The sequence below is a fragment of the Lampris incognitus genome, chromosome 10 (genome assembly GCF_029633865.1).
Source record: "Lampris incognitus isolate fLamInc1 chromosome 10, fLamInc1.hap2, whole genome shotgun sequence".
In the NCBI taxonomy this organism is placed as follows: domain Eukaryota; kingdom Metazoa; phylum Chordata; class Actinopteri; order Lampriformes; family Lampridae; genus Lampris; species Lampris incognitus.
The window spans coordinates 54,864,340-54,887,189 of NC_079220.1; the positions used below are offsets into that span (position 1 = coordinate 54,864,340).

The 22,850-nt window shown below is 50.6% G+C and overlaps 1 protein-coding gene and 1 non-coding gene across 2 annotated transcripts in view; both read right to left on the reverse strand.

Annotated features, from left to right (window-relative positions):
- Nucleotides 1–22,850, reverse strand: part of LOC130119879 (extracellular serine/threonine protein kinase FAM20C-like) — a 59,591-nt gene that overhangs the window by 26,470 nt on the left and 10,271 nt on the right. The window lies entirely within an intron of this gene.
- LOC130120233 (U6 spliceosomal RNA) lies at nt 13,476–13,578 on the reverse strand. The gene has a single exon (XR_008810937.1). It is a non-coding gene; the product is annotated as a U6 spliceosomal RNA (small nuclear RNA).

The window sequence follows — 22,850 nt, forward strand, 5'->3', positions numbered from 1 at the left end:
GCGGAACCCGACTACACCGAACCCCCCTAACCAAGCTGGGTAACCCGAGCGGAGAGAGCGGAGGAGCCATTACGGAGTGTTGTTCTGCGGCCGAGGTCGCCAAACCGAGGCCTCGGTGTTCTGTTGCTATTAAAAGTCCAACTTTGTCTTTAGACCTGTCAGCGGCCTTGTTGTGCTTGGCGGTCTGCGGTCCGACGCCGTTTCCTAAATAGACCCCATCTATCAGAGGCTAAATGGTGGCTTAGAGATGTCATTGTGGTCGGGGAGTGGGTGATGGGGTGGGGGGGGAAGTGGTGAAACTACTGGAAAAACAAGCTCGGAGGCCTGCAAGCGTCCTCGTGTGGGAGCTTAGCGGGCTGGAGCCGGTCCAGTGCACTTGCGGATACGCCGAGTTGATTCATACTTGACCAGAAGCGGTAATGAGGATGTTTTCACACGTAAAAATAGAAACAAAAAGAGGCCTGCACACATCTTATCTCTGCAGGGTTCTCCAGAGTGGTGCGCAGTCTGCATTTTCTTGCCAGGAAGTGGAGCCTCCCTGAAAAATATCCCCACACTCACCGTTCCTAAGAAGGCGTTTATTCACACTGAGTCCATGTATTATGTTACCGCGGCGTGATTCATAGCTTTATCATAACTCTACACTGGTGGCGGCGGGCCAGTGCAGACCGCTGGGGCGCCGCCCCCCTTCAAACATCAAGAGATGAAAATCTACTTAAACATATTACATATAATTTAGTTGTATAATGCAAATAATGGTGAAATAAAAGTGTTTTACAGTCTGTGAGCGCCTGTCAGCGGCGTTGAATATTCCTGGGTGGGGGGCGCCGGCCACACCACACCTCATGTAAGCCCTCACACATGTGGCGAGCAGGTGACCTGAGGCTGCTGTCTGACTGGTGTCTTCAGATTCTCCAGGGGGCGCAGTTCTGTGTCGCCCCAGACACGCCCACTGTTATTGGCAGCGAATTGGTGTTGTTTTCATGTTTGTTTTTTTTATCTAATGTGATTGGACGATTCTCGTGGCTGTCAATATTGTTCACGCCCACCACCACGCCTCGTCTCGACTGTCAATCATCCACCGTCTACCAACCCCGATAACATCTATAGGCTACACTGTCCTTCTTAATAACTCTGCGACTGTGTGGACATTAAAGCGGCTGTCAGGTGTGCTGCACAAAGGTAAATTGCCCCCCCCCCAAATTTTTTTAGCACCAGCCGCCACTGGTGCAGACGGAGTTTTGACAAATGATATTGTCTATCAATGATGAAATAGGGAACTAGTTATAGCCGCTCTGCTTTAGTCTATTTGGAGTAGAAGCACAGGTAACCTCTGATACACACTCCTATATATATATGTCTTCATGCATGATCAATAATAATTGATAGGGCGGTCTATTCTGTTGCCTACCAACACGGGGCTCGCACGTTCGAATCCCCTCCGGCTTGGTCAGGCGTCCTTTCAGACACAATTGGGCCGTGTCTGCGGGTGGGAAGCCGGATGTGGGTATGTGTCCTGGTGGCTGCACTAGCGCCTCCTCTGGTTGGTTGGGGGCGCCTGTTCAGGGGGAGGGAATCGCATGATTCTCCCACGCACTACGTCCCCCTGGCGAAACTCCTCACTGTCAGGTGAAAGGAAGCGGCTGGCGACTCCACATGTATGGGAGGAGGCATGTGGTAGTCTGCAGCCCTCCCCGGATCGGCAGAGGGGGTGGAGCAGAGATCGGGACGGCTCGGAAGAGTGGGGTAATTGGCCGGGTACAGTTAGGGAGAAAAAGGGGGGGGTAATAATAATTGATAGGGAGGAATGCTGGTTTGAATGGGGAGTCAACAAGGCCATCTAGTATGTGAAGAGGGAACGACCATCCCTGAACTGAGGGGGGGGGGCTAAGATCTGTCACCATCTGTCACCATCTTACAATGCTGTGATTGCAACCACATGGCCAGTGTAACTGTAGTTAATGGTAGCAGTAATTTGCATATGAAACCGATCGTTGGTTTCGGTCGTTATGCCACTGTATTGTTTATAAGGGTGGGGACACCTGCAACCACTGCATTGTTTATAAGGGTGGGGACACCTGCAGCCACTGTCTTGTTTATAAGGGTGGGGACACCTGCAGTCAGTGTATTGTTTATAAGGGTGGGGACACCTGCAGTCACTGCATTGTTTATAAGGGTGGGGACACCTGCAGTCAGTGTATTGTTAATAAGGGTGGGGGTACCTGCAGTGAGTGTATTGTTTATAAGGGTGGGGACACCTGCAGCCACTGTATTGTTTATAAGGGTGGGGACACCTGCAGCCACTGTCTTGTTTATAAGGGTGGGGACACCTGCAGTGAGTGTATTGTTTATAAGGGTGGGGGTACCTGCAGTGAGTGTATTGTTTATAAGGGTGGGGGTACCTGCAGTGAGTGTATTGTTTATAAGGGTGGGGGTACCTGCAGTCAGTGTATTGTTTATAAGGGTGGGGGTACCTGCAGTCAGTGTATTGTTTATAAGGGTGGGGGTACCTGCAGTCAGTGTATTGTTTATAAGGGTGGGGACACCTGCAGTCACTGTATTGTTTATAAGGGTGGGGGAAACCTACAGTCACTGTATTGTTTATAAGGGTGGGGACACCTGCAGTGAGTGTATTGTTTATAAGGGTGGGGACACCTGCAGTGAGTGTATTGTTTATAAGGGTGGGGACACCTGCAGTGAGTGTATTGTTTATAAGGGTGGGGGTATCTGCAGTGAGTGTATTGTTTATAAGGGTGGGGTACCTGCAGTCAGTGTATTGTTTATAAGGGTGGGGGAAACCTACAGTCACTGTATTGTTTATAAGGGTGGGGACACCTGCAGTCAGTGTATTGTTAATAAGGGTGGGGGTACCTGCAGTCAGGTGAGACTGAAGAGGTAATTTAGACGAGCGATGAAACGTTTCTCCCCGTAAACGCCGTGTCCAGATGAACTGATTCAACTTTCTGGGATTTCTTTACCTGGATTATTGAAGCATGCATAAAGACTTCCTGCCTCCACTTACTCATTACATCCCCCCAACCACCACCATCACCACCGCCCACACACATTATCCCACCCGCCACCCCAACCCATCCATCCATCGGTGCCTTTTCATATTGCTTTAGTCACACCAGTACTCCCTTTGTGGACAATGTTCCCAGCAGCGGCAACAGTAACTGAGAGTTTTCCTGTCTGCACCCCTGTGGCAGACAGAGCCTCCTCTGTCTGCACCCCTGCTGCCCCGAGCCGAGCGAAGGAGGGTGGGAAGGGTGACTGAGGCGAGCCCCGGGATCAGGTTGCGGCCTCCCTGGCCCCTGGGATACCAGACCTGGCGAGCACGGCCCCTCCCACATCCTGCTCTGACAATAAGCAAAAGGGGGAGGGGGCGTCCTCTGCTTTAATTGTCAAGACAATGACCGCATTCTTCCCTCCTTCCCCCCGACCTCGGGGATCGGGGAGTCACACATGGCCTAATTGCCACCTTGCACAGGAGAGGCTTAGATGTGCAGTCTTGGGTGACACAATGGGCGTATTAACCCCTGTGTGTGTAATATTACAAGGTACCTTGCCACAATGCTCTCTCTCTCTCTCTCTCTCTCTCTCTCTGTAGGCAGGAACGGTCGTTTCGTTCGGTCAGGTGGAAGAAGTCATTTGGGCTGACCGTGATGGATCTTCATGGGAAAGGTCATCGGCTAATGACTCAGTCAAGTTGTACAGGGTGGTGTTGTTGTTGTCCTATTATAAAGGTTGGTATCCTGGTTGATTTAGTGAGAGAACATGACGTCTGATTTTTGGAACACTGCGAACAAACAAATCATCCATCCATCCATCCATCCATCCATCCATTATCCAAGCCGCTTATCCTGCTCTTGGGGTCACGGGAGTCTATTATCCCAGCGGTCATTGGGCAGCAAGTGGGGAGACATCCTGGACAGGCCGCCAGGCCATCACAGGGCCGACAGACACACACAGACACAGATACACAGGGACAATCTAGCATGGCCAACCCATCCAACCTGCACGTCCCAAACATGCAAACTCCATAGAGGACGACCCCCAAGGCTGGACTACCCCGGGGCTCGAACCCAGGACATTCTTGCTGCGGGGCGACCGCGTTAACCACTGCGCCACCGTGCCGCCCCCTATCTCCAAGTAGATACCATGCAGCAGTTGGTTTAGTTAAAAGCTGAAAAACGGTAACATCAAACCAGATATAATATTCATGACAACCTGTGAACAAAATGATACAACTTGCTGGGATTTAATAGATTTGTTTTGACAAACAAGCTTCATACTGCCAGTAAAACTGGCTGCTACTAAAGAGTATTTGGGCTCCCAGGTTGAAAACCTTCCGTATGTTGTTAGAATACTACAATACGCGCCTATGGTGTCGAAAGGGTTCCTGTTGTGAATTTTGAGGGACGCCTCCTTTGTCCGGAGGCGCTTTCCAATAAAGGACCGCAAGAGCGCCTACTCCTCAAGGTTTCTTCTAGAGTCCGAGCACCAAGCCCGTCCCCACCAGAGAGTCTGGACAACCTTGAGAAGGGACACAAGGCTTTACAAAAAAAAAAAAAAAAAAAAAATCATCATCCCGTCTAAGCGAAAAAGGTCACGATCATCACACAGACAGACAAGTGTGTAGATCATCACACAGATAGACAAGTGTGTAGATCATCACACAGACAGACAGGTGTGTAGATCATCACACACACAGACAGACAGGTGTGTAGAAAACACACAGACAGACTGGTGTGTAGAAAACACACAGACAGACAGGTGTGTAGATCATCACACAGACAGACTGGTGTGTAGAAAACACATAGACAGACAGGTGTGTAGATCATCACACAGACAGACAGGTGTGTAGAAAACACACAGACAGACAGGTGTGTAGATCATCACACAGACAGACAGGTGTGTACATCATCACACAGATAGACAGGTGTGTACATCATCACATAGACAGACAGGTGTGTACATCATCACACAGATAGACAGGTGTGTAGATCATCACACAGACAGACAGGTGTGTAGAAAACACACAGACAGACAGGTGTGTACATCATCACACAGATAGACAGGTGTGTACATCATCACATAGACAGACAGGTGTGTACATCATCACACAGATAGACAGGTGTGTAGATCATCACACAGACAGACAGGTGTGTACATCATCACACAGACAGACAGGTGTGTACATCATCACACAGATAGACAGGTGTGTAGATCATCACACAGACAGACAGGTGTGTAGAAAACACACAGACAGACAGGTGTGTACATCATCACACAGACAGACAGACAGGTGTGTACATCATCACACAGACAGACAGGTGGGTAGTTCATCACACAGACAGACAGGTGGGTAGCTCATCACACACACAGACAGGTGGGTAGCTCATCACACAGACAGACAGGTGGGTAGAAAACACAGACAGACAGGTGGGTAGCTCATCACACAGACAGACAGGTGTGTAGATCATCACACAGACAGACAGGTGTGTAGAAAACACACAGTTTGCCAGAGAAAGTCCCCATCAAACGCACATCAGTTTGCCAGTTTTGTGTCATGTACTGTTAAAACCCGAGACTCAATCACGGCCGTTGGATTTGCCAAGGCGTTTAAATCACTTTACGTAGGGCCGTGGCACCGAACGCGTTGTTTCAGGGCGCTCGTTAGACCGAGCTCACCTGGGACGGTTTGTACGCCATAACTCAACGCCTGGCCGGCTTCTTCACCGCTGTCCCGGAATGTCTAGAATTCATCCGAACATGACATTTCAGCATTCCAGACGAAATGTGGTATTTTCATTCCTAGCAGGCGGGTTAGGAAATCCCCCAAACTTCAGACTGTAATGATATGATAGCATAGCTTAAACGCACACCGCAAGAAAACGAAGAAAAAAAAGAAAAAAGAAAAGAAGAAGAAAAAAACATGAAGGGAAAGTGAAGGATGCAGTTCTCATGCGGAGAGTCACCCTTGATTGAGAAAACATGAATCACCTTAATACGGTGTAATGCACACATGCAGTAAGATATACAGCTACACACACACACACACACACACATCTATCTATCTATCTGTGTGTGTGTGTGTGTGTGTGTGTGTGTGTGTGTGTGTGTGTGTGTGTACAGAAAGAGTAGTGTAACGTGCACGGATAAATAGACTCGCTAGCCCTTGGCTAACGGGGTCGGACCCTTTACGTCAAGTCAGTTTTATTTGTATAGCCCAATATCACAAATTATAAATTTGCCTCATGGGGCTTTACAGCATCGGCCCTGTGATGGCCCGGCGGCCTGTCCAGGGTGTCTCCCCGCCTGCCGCCCGGTGCCTGCTGGGATAGGCTCCAGCATCCCCGCCACCCTGAGAGCAGGATAAGCGGTTCAGATAATGGATGGATGGCTTTACAGCAACACAACATCCTGTCCTGAGACCCTCGCATCGGATAAGGAAGGACTCCCTAGTCGACCTGGTTACCGTTGTCGCCCGTGGTGCGGGGGATCCGGGTTCGCGTCCTGGCTGCAGCGGTTCCCAGGTTGCCCCCCCCCCCGAATTTGCTACAGTCATTTTTGTGAGACTAGGATGTTGTTAAATTCCACGCAGCGCCTCTCAAGCACTCACTTTCCAAGTCCTCACCGTCTTTAGAATACAAGGTGAGACAATTAGTCACACCAAAAATAATGAACATTAAACTGGCACGACGTGTAACCCCCAGGGGGAGACGGTGCTACTTCTCTGTTATTTAATATTTCATATGTTTACCCTTGTAATCCTCGCCAATTGCGGTGAAATATTATTTGGTTTAATGTCTCTGAAATCTTTCACTGTAAAATGAGAAATTATGCCATTGGTTATCATCAGCCAACCAGTGGACGTGTCAGAGGTCAGAGTGGGAGGGGTAACAGGAAGAGAGAGAGAGGGGGAAAGGGAGAGAGCGGGAAGTAATGTGAACGAGTAGTACAACTTGTAGGAGTTCTAAACCGGACTTCATCGTTCACAGTTGACTGAGCCTTCGTAGGGTACAGTCAGCACGAAGACTGGCAAACCAGCTAACGAACTCGGGAGTGGGACTAGAGACGCAACGATTGACACGCGGAGGAGGGACCGTGACACATTTGCGTGCTATGGACCGCTACGCTAGCAGCTGACTTCGCACAGTGTGTTTGGGGAAGAGACAGCGTTGAAAATATCTACAGACATGCACACTTGTCACCTTTCGGCAAGTTTCGCCGTGCCGCCCAGTGACTGCTGGGATAGGCTCCAGAATCCCGGCGACCCTGAGTAGGACGGATAACGGACGGATGGATGGATGGATGGATCCCCGATATCAAAGAATCTTTGGCCCAACTGTGGCCCACATCTGTAGTTCTCTTATGGCCCACATTTGGCCTTGAATGATGGCGTTGACTCAAGATGAGTGTGGCTGCCTCAACCCAGCCACAGGTCATGACATTTGGGCCTCTTCTGGCCCACACAGCATGTGCCCTAACTAAAGTCAAGCCTGGCTCATTAAATTTGGGCAGCATCTGGACCACATAGTATGTGCTGTAACCCAAGTCAGGCCTGGCTTATGACATTTGGGCCACGCCTGGCCCACACAACAGTTGCCAGTGCCACAACTGAGCCGTAAGTACCAAATGCGCCCCAGATTAGGCCCAAATGTGTCTGCTATCTGGGATGGAGTCCAAAATAGGTCACCTGTGTGATTCATGCAGATCCACTGAGAAATAGTTAGGGTGTGTGTGTGTACCATGTTTTTCTATTCCCCATTAGGATAGTAAACCAGAAACCACCTGCCTTGTGGGGCCATTTTATGGAGCCCCACAAGTAAAAGGGTCTGTTTTAGGGTTAGGACTTGGTTTTAGGGCTGTGGTTAGAATTAGGGTTAGGTTAAGGGTTAGGCATGTAGTTTGTGTGGTTAAGGTTAGGGTTAAGGGCTAGGAAATTAATGCAGTCAATGAGGGGGCCCCACAAGTATAGATATGTGTGTGTGTGTGTGTGTGTGGGGTGGTGGTTGAGAGCTTGCCTACTCAAAGCGACTACCATAGAAAGACCATGGAATGTGAACATCTGATGCCAGCCATGAAACTAGAGGAGGCATCAACTGAAAACCGAAGGATCAAAATGGGAGGAAACAAATAAATGTTAGCAAGCTAGCTAAGATTGTTAAGGGGGAGGGGGGTGTCGGGTGCGAGGAGGTGGACCGCACACTCAGTAGGAACATCCGGTCAGCAGGAACCACTGACGTACGCCAACGGCAGCAGAGGCTGCTAGGAAAGCCACGGCAGCAGAGCAAGTATGGCTGCCAACCATCTGGCGGAGCGAACGGCAGATGGCTGAAGAGAAGAGGGCAAGGCCGAGGCATACGGCAAAACAGTGGAAGCGGGCCCTGGAGACACCGGTCCAGGCCAAGAAGAACAAAATAAGGACAGCCCCATCTAGCCCTGCCCCCACCAGTCCTCAAGCACAGGACACTCTTTTATTCACAGTCGCAATTTCACTTTTCACATCTTACCATGGTTTCTGGCACAGAGCGGATGTGCAGATGAATAATTTTGAAAATATTTGTAATCAGATGTGCCTCTAGTGGCGCTGCCCGAATGTGAGCGTATCATATGTGAAGGTACAACTTTGTACTTAATTTATTTTGCTCAACCTTGAAGGTCTGTTAGCGTGTGACCAGCACCAGAGTAACTCAAAAAGACATCAGAAATGAGCATTTCAGTAGCTCCGGGGGAGCATGCCCCCCCCCCGAGCCCCCTAGTGGGTCTGTGTTCTCCTCTGTTCACCCCCCCACCCCCAACCAGTTTGCATGCTTTGCGAGTATCTACAGGACGGAGGTAAGCGGTTGTGTGTTTTTCCCCCTCTTGGCTCGCTGGAGTGAAGAGAAGGTTTTCCCACCAAGTACGCCAGCATCAAACAGGCTTGCAACGCTCCCCTTTGTGTTTGTAAAATAGTTCAGATCATTTGCCGGCAGAAGGATTAGAGTCGAGCAAAACTGCTCATTGTGTGTTGCACGGAGGGAGTGAACTGGTTTTGTTTTGTTATTCTCATTACCACTGGCTAAGCACACATACACCCTGTGTTTGGTAACCGTAAACTGAACCAGACAGAGAGCTGCATGCATATATATATATATATATTGGTGCTGCAAAATTCACGAGGTATACTTTCTGAGTTGTTTTGGGGAAGCTGATTGGATCAGTGATAATACTGTAGCAAGGACATTTTATTTTATTTTTTCTCCCTTTTCTCCCCAGTTGTACTTGGCCACTCTTCCCAGCCGTCCTGGTCGCTTCTCCACCCCCTCTGCCCAGCCGGGGAGGGCTGCAGACTACCACATGCCTCCTCCCATACATGGGGAGTCACCAGCTGCTTCTTTTCACCTGACAGTGAGGAGTTTCGCCAGGGGGGACGTAGCGCGTGGGAGGATCACGCTATTCACCCCCCCCCCAAACAGGCGCCTTGACCGTCCAGAGGAGGCGCTAGTGTAGCGACCACCAGGACACATACCCACATCCGGCTTCCCACCCGCAGACACGGCCCTGTAGGGACGCCCGACCAAGCCGGAGGTAACACGGGGATTCGAACCGCTGATCCCCGTGTTGGTAGGCAACAGAATAGACCGCCACGCCACCCGGACGCCCCCTGACACTTTATTTTGGATTACATTGTGAGCTGTGAAGCTGTTTTTTTTTAATTCCACAAGTCTTGAGGAAAAAGGGAAGAAATAATAATAATGACAATAATAATAATGGAGTACATTAATATAGTGCTTTATCTAGACACCCAAAGTGCTTCACAGTGAAGGGGGGGGGTGTCACTCACCTCATCCGCCACCCATGTGTAGCACCACCTGGGTGATGCATGGCAGCCATTTTGCACCAGAACGCTCACCGCACATCAGCTTGAGGTGGAGAGGGAGGAGTCACTGGGCCAATTAAAAGGGTGGGGGTGGGGGTGATTAGGTGGCCAGATGGAGAAGGGAAAGGGGTACTTGTGGTGAGAGACTTGTTTGTGTACAACGGGGGAGTATTAAAGGGCACGGTTTCTGGGGAGGAAACTGTTCATTGCACAGTGAAGGGGTATGTACCGTGTGGTATGTGTACGCCATGTTTTAAGAATGGCGTAAGCACGAAACAAGATCCTTTACGAGGCTGGCGGAGAGGCGTGCCGGTCTTTGTAAATCACATGTAAAGCCCAGTACTCGGTAAAGGTAAGACCTTTTTATTGTTGCTAAAAATAAGTTAAAAAAGAGCACGAGTACAAAATAGTTAAAAATATCCACAGACATTAAGTGGGTGGCCAGGTTCAGGTGGGCCACAGCTTGGGGGAAGAAGCTGTTTTTGAGCCTGGCAGTGCGGGCTGAGGCTCCTGTAGCGCCTCCCAGAGTACAGGGGGAGAACAGTCCATGGTTGGGGTGGGTGGGGTATCTGCTGATGCTGACACCCCTTCAATGGCGGTGTTTGTGATAAATGTCTTTTCTGGCTGGGAGCTGGGTACCGGCGATATACTGGGCCGCCTTGACGACCCGCTGCAGAGCTTTCTGGTCTACTGAGGTGCAGTAGACTTGTCACCACACTGAGAGGCAGCTGGTCAGGATGCTCTCTATGGTGCAGTGGGAGAAGTTGGTGAGAATTTTGGGGGGATAGATGGGCGCTCCTCAGCCTCCTCAGGGAATGCAGGCGTTGCTGGGCCTTTTTTCACAAGGGCCTGGGTTTCTGATGTCCAGGAAAGTTCCCTCACTGATGTGGACTCCAAGGAATTCCTATCTAGCTCGCCAGCTAGTTTCCCTTACCGAGCGGAAGAGTGGTGATGATGAGGATCAGCTGGGTTAGTGCACGGGTGGAGCTAATACACATTTAGGAGTTTTGCTTTCTGGACCTGGTTTTTACACATCTTCCCGGGGGCACTGGAAGTTGTGATCCCAGCGACAACTAATGGAGCTGGAATTAACGCCACATCTCAAACTGTGAACCTCGGTGTAGACAACCCCCACGCACCCACACAAGTACAAAATTGTGAGCACAAACATAGCCCGTTCTCACACACTAAAGTGTCCAGCTATTGGCACCTAGGCAGTCCGGTTTTGAATAGATAGTCACTCATTCATTCATCATCAGCCGCTTCTCCGGGGTGGGGTCGCGGGGGCAGCAAGCTACGTAGGGCGCTCCAGACGTCCCTCCCCCCAGCAACACCCTCCAGCTCCTCCTGGGGGATCCCAAGGCGTTCCCAGGCCAGATTGGACATGTAGTCCCTCCGGCAAGTTCTGGGTCTACCCCGGGGTCTCCTCCCAGTTGGCCGTGCCCGGACAACCTCCAAAGGAAGACGCCCAGGAGGCATCCTGATCAGATGCCCGAACCACCTCAACTGGCTCCTTTCGACGCGAAGGAGCAGCGGCTCTACTCCGAGCTCCCTCCGGATGTCCGAGCTCCTCACCCTATCTCTAAGGCTGAGCCCAGACACCCTACGGAGCCCAGACACCCTGCGGAGGAAACTCACTTCAGCCGCTTGTATCCGCCATCTCACCCTATTTGAACAGATAAATATGTCATAACTTTTTAGTCAAATTCTAATCTTCTTCAGCCAGTGTCACAACAAAGCTGATCACGGCACAACGTTTCCAGGACTCCGGATCACCAAAACGCACACGGCCTCCGTAAATGATGTAAGCTGGTGACCCATCATGCCCTCTTGTCCCGATCACTGCGTTACATAAGGATCTGCTTCATCTACAAACACACTCGCACACGCTACAAAATGCACACACATGTGCACGCATATACATGCAACAGCAAAGGTGCATACGTACACATATGTGCATAAACACACACAAAGCATGCACACAAGCAACAGCACAATAAACAGCACAATGAAGTGCAGTCCAACAGTTTTTCTACATATAATCAATGTAGGTAATAATAATAAATGTAAAATGTATTATCCTCGATAAGAAATGTGATATATTCTACTTAGACTAAAACCACTTCATGTTTGCCATCATCTGCTGTCTGTTTTCTGCAGAATCAGCACCGCTGTAGGATGCATGTCCTGCAGAAATTAATCTCATTGTATTTTGATAACAAAAATATGGCCCACACCGAGGCTCGTCCTCGACCCCTTCTCTAAACTGCTGTTACTCGGAATCATACACAGACACATATACACCCACACACACACACACACACACACACACAAACACATTTTACGTGCTTGCCACCAAATCCGTTTGGTTAATCTTTATATCCCTCACACACACACACACACACACACAAAAGACATATAGCAGTGCACACTGTTGTGGTACAAACACACACACGCCGCTCTCGGCCCGGTCGTCGGCAGCTGAACTGGCCTGTAATCGTGTTGCAGTGAGGGGCCGCGTGGCCCTGCAGCGACGCACTGCGAGTGCACAGACACTTGTCAGACAGACAGGGATGAGAGGGGATCTAAAAATACAGAGCGAGGGACAAGCTGAGGATTAGTACCGCCTCAGCAAATCAAACAAATAAGTCCAAAAAGGAGCATGAAAGGGAGGTGGGAGGAGACAGAGAGAGAGAGAGATGAGGGGTACGCAGACAGGAGAGAAGAGGAGGAGGGAGAGAGAGAGAGAGATCTGGAAAACGACAGTGAGATAGTAAGCTAGTGATGAAAACACGTCACATGTACTGGAGCTGACCTGGCGTAGTCCAGCACAGACTGCTGGATTTCCTTGTTTTGATGGTATCGTTTTCTTTTAATCGATGGGATCGTTCAGATTTTAGCGATTCCGACTCTGGTTCAGATTCCGGTTCCGCTTATTGAATCTGGCTAGTATCAAACCATAACTCCAATTATCAGCATATTTTTTAGGGGGGGGGGGGAATCAAAATATTGCATTCATTCATTATCCAAGCCACTAACCCCAACCGGGGTCACGGGATGCTGGAGCCAATCCCAGTAGTCACTGGGCGGCAGGCGGGGAGACACCCTGGACAGGCTGCCTGGCCATCACAGGGCCACACACACACACACACACACACACACACACACACACACACACACACACACACACACACACACACCTAGGGACAATTTAGTACAGCCGAGTCACCTGACCTGCATGTCTTTGGACTGTGGGAGGAAACCCACGCAGACAGGGGGAGAACATGCAGACTCCACACAGAGGACAACCCGGGGCGACCCCCAAGGTTGGACGACCCCCAAGGTTGGACTACCCCGAGGCTTGAACCCAGGACCTTCTTGCTGTGAGGCGACTTGCGCTAACCAAAATTCTACTGGTCAGTCGGTTAAGGGTCCTTCCAGCCTGCTTTGAACGGTTGTTGCCTGTTTAAACGGTCACGTTGGCGGTAAAGAAGTAGTAGTCAACGGCACATTAATAGTACAATACTAATAATAACAATAATAATAATCGTATAATGCTATTAATAACGTGAAGACACAATAGGACTGAGACCCTAACCCTAACCCGAAGGGTATACGGATCTTCTGGGGTATACCGATCGTCTACCTACAGGGGCCATGCTAATCTTGGCTGTATCGTTCCAACTGTAGTATCTGTACTGCCAAAGCAAAGCCAAAATATTTCAAAAGCAAAAAAAATATTCCCTTAATGTGGCGTTTGGCGTTGACGACCTCGGTCATCTTCCCGCAACATTATAGTCAAACACCTAAATGGACTGCATTTTATATAGCGCTCTTCTAGTCTGCCGGCCACTCGAAGCGCTTTTCACACCGTATGCCTCACACTCACCCAATCACACACACATTCACACGCCGATGAAGTCATAGAAACTCACCCACCGATGGATGAGTGTAACGTTCTGCCTTAATGAGATACTTGTGGCCTCTCCTGCTGGCCTAGATACCATTGCCCTGTTTCATGGGCTGTTTTTAATGCTCTCGGTGCATTTCACCAGATTTACGGACTTGGCGTTCAGAATCTGATGAGCGATTTTGAAATTAGTTTCTTAACTCCCCTGACGTTTTCTGGGAAATTAATAACAAAAACAGAACCATTTCTCAACATCCAGTCCTAGCCCTCATGACATGTGTGTGTGTGTGTGTGTGTGTGTGTTGGGAGAAATGTGAATTAAACCTAACAGTAAGTCAGTCCAATGCGTTTGTGGGTGTCTCTTAGGGGTGTAAGAAATCACCGATACACTCGAGTATTGCGATATTATGTTTTGTGATACTTTATCGATTCTCAAAACCGCTATATCCATTTTTTAAAAAATGTATTTCTAGTTTTTCCCCCTTATCCCACCCGATTAACCCAACGATCGCATATAGCCGGAACTCTTGTCAAATAACTCCCCTGGCTCACGTTTCCACAGGAAGGAGATAGTAGTAACACCAGCTTCCTTCAAGCTCGTGTCGGCTGCTCTCGCTATTTTACACGCTGAAGCCTCCTCGCATGGATTGCATCACCTTCAAGCCGCGAGGGAGGCGTAGGGAGAAGGCTTTCAGTTGCTTGGCTGCGGGCGCCCGGGTGGGCCAGAGGGGTCGCTGGAGAACGACGAGTCCCCGAACACTACACCGATCTACACCCAGTATCCCTCGGGTAAGGGTGGCCTAATGAATGCCTTACCCCGTGGACGCTCTGGCCGTGACCGGTTACGGCGAGTCTGGGATACGAACCTCCCAGCCACGTGACGAGCGGATTGCAAGAACAGCGGTTTATTCCGCTCGGCCACCAGAGCGGCCCTATATCCATTTTTAATCGTTTACATGTACAGGTTCGTGACAAACATTTTGTGTCGTGTGTAACCCCACGACCGCTAGATGGCAGTGTTGTAATCTATCGTCAGCCATTTGTCTCTTCCACGCCAACCCAAAAATGTAAACCGAGACAGGAAGTAGCGTAGCTCGACCCCTTTCACACTGGCCAAAAAACCCGCTAACACCCGCCAACGTCCGCCTTTGGTGGCCAGTGTAAAAGGGTACAGTCGGCGTTCACTCCCGGGACACAAGACTCTGCAGTAGATCAGCTTAGACACGTTAATTTGGGTGTAAAAAGGGTTTGAGACAGGAAGTAGCATGAGCACAAAGAACACAGGCCCACGAAACGGCAACATATCGCCTTTCTTACAGTATCGCGATATATCGCGATACTGGCCCTAGTGTCTCACAACCGTTCCCTGAGACCTGAGGTGACACACGGGCACACGGCCCAACGCCGTGCGAGGCGGCGCTGTCGCCAGTGAAGAAGAGAAACCTGCACCGAGCCACACTACAGAAAGGAGAGGGCGAGCGACAGACATGAGTGAAAGAGAGAGGGACCGAGAGAAATAACTTCCTTCCAACACTTCCGAACAGCCATTCGGGAATGTCGTGGTGTCTGTGGCTGCCGGGAGACAAAGCGGGAATCACTTTGAGTGATTGGTACCGGGCGTGAAACCGAATCTGTAACTCGGAGCAAAAGGGGAGAAGATGGGCGGCGAGACGTAATGAAAACACGAATAGATTTTCGGGGAAATGACGTCTGTCCCCTCAGTCAGGTGAGTCGAGACGGCAAGTCGCCGTCTCGGAATGTCGACTTTATCAGTCTGACCCGTCTAAGGAACAAGTTTAATGGCTTTGGGAAATAATTTGTAGTAACCTTATGAGTCGCTGTCATTTATTTACATTATTTATTTATGTTAGTGCATGCGTGCGTGCTTGGTTCGAATCCCTGTGTCGCCTCCGGCTTGTTCGGGTGTCCCTACACACACAACTGGTCGGGTCTTTGAGCGGGGAGCCGGATGTGGGTATGTGTCCTGGTTGCTGCGCTAGCGCCTCCTCTGCAGAGGTGTAAAAACCAGGTCCAGAGAGTAAATGTCCAAACCACGTATTTGCTCCAACCGTGTTACTAAACCGGCTGATTTGATTGGCTAGTTTTCCCTACCCAGTTGAGGAGTGGCGTTGACTAGAATCTGCCGGCGTAGTGCACGAGTAGAGCAAATACATGGTTTGGACTTTTACTTTCTGGACCTGGTTTTTACACCTCTGCTCGGTCGGGGCGCCTGTTCGGTGGGGTGGGGGGGGGGGCTGGGGGGAATAGCGTGATCCTCCCACGCGCTACGTCCCCCTGGTGAAACTCCTCACTGTCTGGTGAAAAGAAGCGGCTGGTGACTCCACATGTATGGGAGGAGGCATGTGGTAGACTGCAGCCCTCCCCGGATTGGCAGGGGGGGGGGGGAAGCGACCTGGATGGCTCGGAAGAGTGGCCAGATACAATTGGGGAGAAAGGGGGGGGGGTAATGCACAGATACATACGTGCGTGCAGACAAGCGTGCAAGTACAGAAATACACCCAAATAAGAGATCAGACACATGCACAAAAACCCACAAAGCTTCATGTGTCACATCAGAGCGGCGCTGAGAGCTTTAGAAAAACAGCTTCATCAAGTGGTCACGTCTCCGTGAGCGCCTGAATAAAGAAAAAGGGAAGTACGGCACAAAGGATTTGAGCAGGGCGTAGAAAGAATAACACACACAACTTTAATATAAGCCAGAGGGCCATTAATTCGACACTTCTGTTGTCAGCGTCGGCCCGAGGTTGGTCCTCTAACTGCTCGACAGAATAAGGAGTTCGAAGGCCAACTTATTCTATAGCGGCATAAAACCGTGTGAGCGGGTCAGGTAACTTCCAATTCTTTTCATAATTTTTGAAGAGGAAATCAAAACAGTTTTGCAATGCTTTGTCCGAACTCACACAATTAGGCACTAAAATTCTCTAAAACCCCAATTCCGATTTCACTACCATAAAGCATACAAACCCTCCATCCATCCATTATCCAAGCCCCTTGGTCGCCGGATGCCGGAACCTATCCCAGCAGTCTTAGGCCGGCAGGTGGGGAGACACCCTGGACAGGCCGCCAGTCCATCACAGGGGCGAGACATTCACACTTAGGGACAATTTAGTACGGCCGATTCACCTGACCTACATGTCTTTGGCCGGGTCGTCCTCTGTGTGGAGTTTGCATGTTCTCCCCGTGTCTGCGTGGGTTTCCTCCGGGGGCTCCGGTTTCCTCCCACAGTCCAAAGACATGTAGGTCAGGTGAATCAGCCGTACTAAATTGTCCCTAGGTGTGAATGCGTGTGTGTGTGTGTTTGATGGCCGGGTAGCCTGTCCATGGTGTCTCCCCGCCTGCCGCCCAATGACCGCTGGGATAGGCTCCAGCATCCCCGCGACCCTGACAGCAGGATAAGCGGGTCAGATAATGGCTGGCTGGATGGATGGACTTTCCTGAAGACCTATGTACAGAGAGACAAAGCACTTCCCATAGCCTAAAGAAGGGCTGCTGGCCACGGGCTCGTTGGTGCGTTGGCTGGGAACACAAAGCCTCATGGGAAACAGACGTCATGTCCGGGTGCTGGACGTGTGAGAGAGAAGCTACATGATGAAGAGGGGGAAAAAACAACAGAAATAAAAATGTCCCTGGAAGAGATGCTATATATCTTCCTTGCATGTGTCTTGTTTTCCCCGGGTTTCCAAAACACCAACCAAAGTGCATCCCTGGCTCTTGGCCACGTTAAAACTCTCCTGAACTGCCTCCCTCAGCACACACACACACACACACACACACACACAACAACAACAACACAACCACTTGACACTCGCAACGGCCTTACACCAGTACCAGCCAATGTGTCAACATGTCTCACTCACACTGCCTGCTGGGCCCATTAAGCAATAACAGATGTTTTTTTTTCTCTCTCTCTCTTTGTTTTTTTGCATAATCAGTCTCTCCTCCCGTAGATCTGTCTCCGTACCTTTAAGAAACAACGTTGTCCTACTTTCTCCACACCGCTTCACACCTCCCACTTCCACCTTTGGTTTTTTTTTTTCCCCACGTCCATCTGTCATTTTCCACTTTCCCTCCTCTCCTCTGCTGCTTTTCATTTCATCTTCTTGTTTCACCGGCCGTATTTTTTTGCTCTATCCCTCCGCACGCCGTTATTTCCTCCCATTATGCACCGCGTCTCTCGCACCGCCCGTCCGTCTCTTTTCCTGTCTCGCACAAGGTTTGTTTTTATGCAAACCTTTATTGATAGATCAGATCTAGTATACGGGCGGCACGGTGAGCGCAGTCGCCTCACAGCAAGAAGGTCCTGGGTTCGAGCCCCGGGGTAGTCCAACCTTGGGGGTCGTCCCGGGTCGTCCTCTGTGTGGAGTTTGCATGTTCTCCCCGTGTCTGCCTGGGTTTCCTCCAGGTGCTCCGGTTTCCTCCCACAGTCCAAAGACATGTAGGTCAGGTGACTCGGCCGTACTAAATTGTCCCTAGGTGTGAATGTGTCGGCCCTGTGACGGACCGGCGGCCTGCCCGGGGTGTCTCCCCACCTGCTGGGTTAGGCTCCAGCATCCTGTGACCCCAGTTGGGTCACATCTCTGCCACATCCTCACATCTCTGCCAGCATGTGAACCAACTGTGCCTGCTCTTCTCGAGTCTGGTCACGGCTCTCAGCCACCAGGCTAGCAGCCTGCTAACCTGCCAGACGAGGGCGGGGTCCGTGTGCACGGGTCTATCTGCACAACGTGTGAGCGCGCTAGACGTGACGGCGGAGAGGCCGTCCCGATGAGGCCAGTGCGGCTCAGCCGGGTCTATTTAAAACCGAAGAGTCGCCCCCCCCCCCCCCCCCCTCTGCCGAGCGCCAGGTTGTTGTCGAGTTCTCTGCGCGATGCAAAGAGCCTAGCAACCAGCAGTGAGTCGCGGCCAACGTTTTTCAAACCAGCTGGCAATGAAAGAAAAGAGCTCCTCAATGTATTGGAGGCCTTTTATCTTGCAGGATGAAGATGGGAATCATTACTGAAAAATGCTTTTAAAAAAAGTGGCATCAGATAGCCAGACAGATAGACGGCCAGAGCGAGAGAGCGAGCTCTAAGCGGCCGAGGCCGGCGTCAAAGAGACACGATGGGTAATTTCGACCTATCTGAAAGCTTTTCGTGTCGTTCGGGGCTCTCGAAATCATCACACCAAAAATCATTAGTGACGTCTGAAGTGGCGGAGGGTCTGGACTGAATGAGCTGGTTTTCTATCACGCGTGGGCGGACAGCCATCGCCCTCTGTCCGATACAACCCACTCCTCTGAGTCAGAGGTTACAGCTGGGAGAGTTTCCTTCCCCAACACCGGGTGATGGAGGGAGTGTGTGAACCCCATAAACCCCCCCAGTGTCCAAGCCTGTTTAGTCTACAGTGTGTGTGTGTGTGTGTGTGTGTGTGTGCGCACGCGTGCCGAAGGACATGTGAGGGTGAATGGAGCATGTTACTACAGACAGCTGTTCATGCAGCTGCACCTTCCTCCCACACACACACACACACACACAGACACACACACAGACACACACCTCGAGAATTCCTTCCTATCAGTTCATGGCACACTAACACCTGTCCTTGGAGGTGCAATGGTATTAGAGTCTTCATTAGGGTGAGGGAATGAATGAGGAGTCCCCCCAAACAAATGTGTGTGTGTGTGTGTGTGTGTGTGTGTGTGTGTGTGTGTGTGTGTGTGTGTGTGTGTGTGTGTGTGTTTGCACAGCCACATGTGCATGACTGTGTGTCCATGCATTTGCATGCATGTATGCATGTGTGTAAGTGCACATGGTCTGTGTGTGCATGCAGACGCCTGTTGTGCGTGATTGTGCGCATTCCTGTGTGTCTGTGTAGGAGTGTATCTGCATCCATGTTTGTGTGTGTGTGTGTGTGTGTGTTTGCCTGCGCCGTGCCTGCGCGCCAATGGCTTTCATCCACGGAATGAAACTTTCCCTTCACGTTTCCCACAGTGCTTTGGGAGCAGTGCAGGTTTCTAACGCTGTGATTGATTTGGATGAGATCCTCAGCTTTTCCATACGCTCAGAGGTAATGATCCCGCCACACATTCTGGGTTTCAACCACGGTTTCTATTTATATTCAAATACGACACGAGCCTCGCAGGGGCGACTCCGCAGACACGGTAAAAGTGGGCCGGGACGCTTTAAGAAAGGGTTTCATGTTTATCTTTTTATTTTGACTTGGTCCACATGCGCCTCTCGTATGTTCGAGCCAAGCACGACCTTGCGTGGCTGTGATTTGGGGATAAGAGCGTCTAGACTCGACAGCTGACGGTTTGGTGAGGGTTCAGTTTGGCTCGAGAGAGGAGACATGCAGACAGAAGGAGAACAAGTTTCGAGCGTCAAGCTCGTCGTAAAATCCACAAGCCAAGCAACGACGGTTTCCTCTGGCGCTTAACAGCAACACACACAGCCATCGGTCTTTCCCGATCAGATCGATAACCACAGCAGGTGGTTATCGACGGCCCCAGAGGACATCGGGTTTCTTCAGTCTTGACTGCATTGAGTCATGCATGGAGCAAAGCCAGCCAGCTAAAACCCCAATGAAGCACGGCGGACCATACGATGAGCCGTGCAACAAACTTGTCATTACAAAACAGCCTGCAGATGATAGAAGCTTGGGGATGCTGCAGCTGAGAGGCCATGTAGCCACCCCTGCTGGCGTTAGTTACCGCTGAGAGCCCAGGCTTGTCAAAACCAGTTGGGTTCATGCGGATGAACGATGACAGAAGGCCATATCTTGGTTCCCCACATCGCACAAACATGGAGTGGTTGCCAAGGGACAGGCATGTGTGGCCTACATTTCTGTTCCCAGCACACGTATACCATGCGAAGGACCCCGGGTGCTGATATAACAGCTCTAGGGAGGAACGGGGGGCGTTTACGACAAACACAGAAAATCAACATGTTTGTGTTATTTATGCAATGAGCGAGGCAATTTCCAACCGAGTGACCGCCACCTAAATCACGAGGAAGGGGTCTGCAAGAGGCTTATCACAGTGTGTGGTGGAAAAGGCGTTTTTTTTATTTTGTATGACAGTGTGGCCTCCTCCTACCTCCAGCTGACAATTGTTATTAGTATGACATGAACATTATGGCTCCTATTCCGTGGCCAGGTCCTTGGCAGGGGATTGGGGCAAGATGGACACCGGGGATGTGTGCCAGGCAGACGAGAGGGGCCGGCTCACGGGAGCCTGGCATGACGGCCCTTCACTTGCAGTGATGGAGCTGGGTGCCATAGCTCCAGCTGGCACAGCCGGCTAGACAGTTTGGCAGTGCTGTTCGCTCCCCGACCCTCTGGCTTATCCTCGCCTCTCATCTGTTCCTATTTATCAACGCTCGCTGTTCTGGCGTGCCATCTCTTCAGCCAACCCCCCTCGCTTGACCCTCCCTTCTTTTCAGCATTACAGTACAAAAGCTAATGCGGTGCATGCTTTGAGAAAGCACACTATGATGCTACTGACGGGGTTTCCCCTCCCCCAAATAATGGTGACTTGTTTATACAATCATCAGTTTATTTCTTGATGGCTTTCAATTTACCAGCTAATCTCCTGATGACATCATGAAATGTACATTTCTGTGAGCATGTTGCATACAGGTGACATGACATAGCATACGGGTCATTTTTTCTTCTGGACCCCCCCCCCTTTTCTCCCCAATTGTACCCGGCCAATTACCCACTCTTTTGAGCCGTCCCGGTCGCCCCTCCACCCTCTCTGCCGATCTGGGGAGGGCTGCACACTACCACATGCCTCCTCCCATACATGTGGAGTCACCAGCCGTTTCTTTTCACCTGACAGTGAGGAGTTTCACCAGGGGGATATAGCGTGTGGGAGAATCACACTACTCCCCCCCCCCCCCAAGTTCCCTCTCCCCCCTGAACAGGCATCCCGACCGACCAGAGGTGCTAGCGCAGCAACCAGGACACACACCCACATCCGGATTTCCACCCGCAGACAAGGTCAGTTGTGTCTGTAGGGATGCCAGACCAAGCTGGAGGTAACACGGGGATTCGAACCGGTGATCCCTGTGTTGGTAGGTAACGGAATAGACCGCTACACTACCCGGACGCCCCAGCATACAGATCACTAAACGTATTTGAACACAGGCTGTGATGAATGGGTGTGAGCCAATAATGGACCTAGCAGTGCCACACGCCTTGTGGCTGCTAGCATGCAAAAACAAGCGCGGCAGTATAACCCGTCTTCTGGAGAACTCTTCCTGTACTTTCAGATCCTCCTCTAAAATAAAGCACCATTATGAATAGTCCGTCCATTATCCGAACCGCTTACCCCGCTCTCAGGGTCGCGGGAACGCTGGAGCCGATCCCGGCAGTCATCGGGCGGCAGGCGGGGACACCCTGGACAGGCCGCCGGGCCATCACAGGGCCCATTATGAACAGTGATAAAAAAATGTAGAGTACTTCTCTACTTCCCAATATTCAATTTGTAGCATTATTATTATTATAGGAACGATGATGAAATTCTTACGAAATTATAATCACCGGCGCGACGACTAAACTAGAGCGCACAAAACCCGAGTCTCACATTCACCCGAGTAGACGCGGGCTAAAATATTTATGCGAGCGCATAAAATCAAAAGAGAGCCTTTTCGAACTGGGGGGGGGGGGGGGGAGAAGTAGCGCCGGGAGTGATTACTCGCATTCCTGACTAATTGCACAGCCTGCCCCGTTGATGACACCCGCTCTGAATCAAATATTTGAAGAAAAAAAAATCCTAGTCAGCCCCGTCAAGACAGATAAAACGAACCCACAGAACTTCTCCTCGCCGAGGACGTGTGGAAAATAGCTGGTGGAGGTGTCTGGCAAGCTGTCAGCTTGTGGCCCACACTTGTGCACATATTTGCATCAGCCTCAAAGGAGACCCACAACATCAAAAGACCTTTGAAGCACCAGTTGATGCTGCACAATGGGACCGGTGAAGAAGAAGAAGAAGAAGAAGAAGAAGAAGAAGAAGAAGAAAAAACAACAACAACACAGCGTGGCAACAAACTACTACACCCACAATGCACCGCT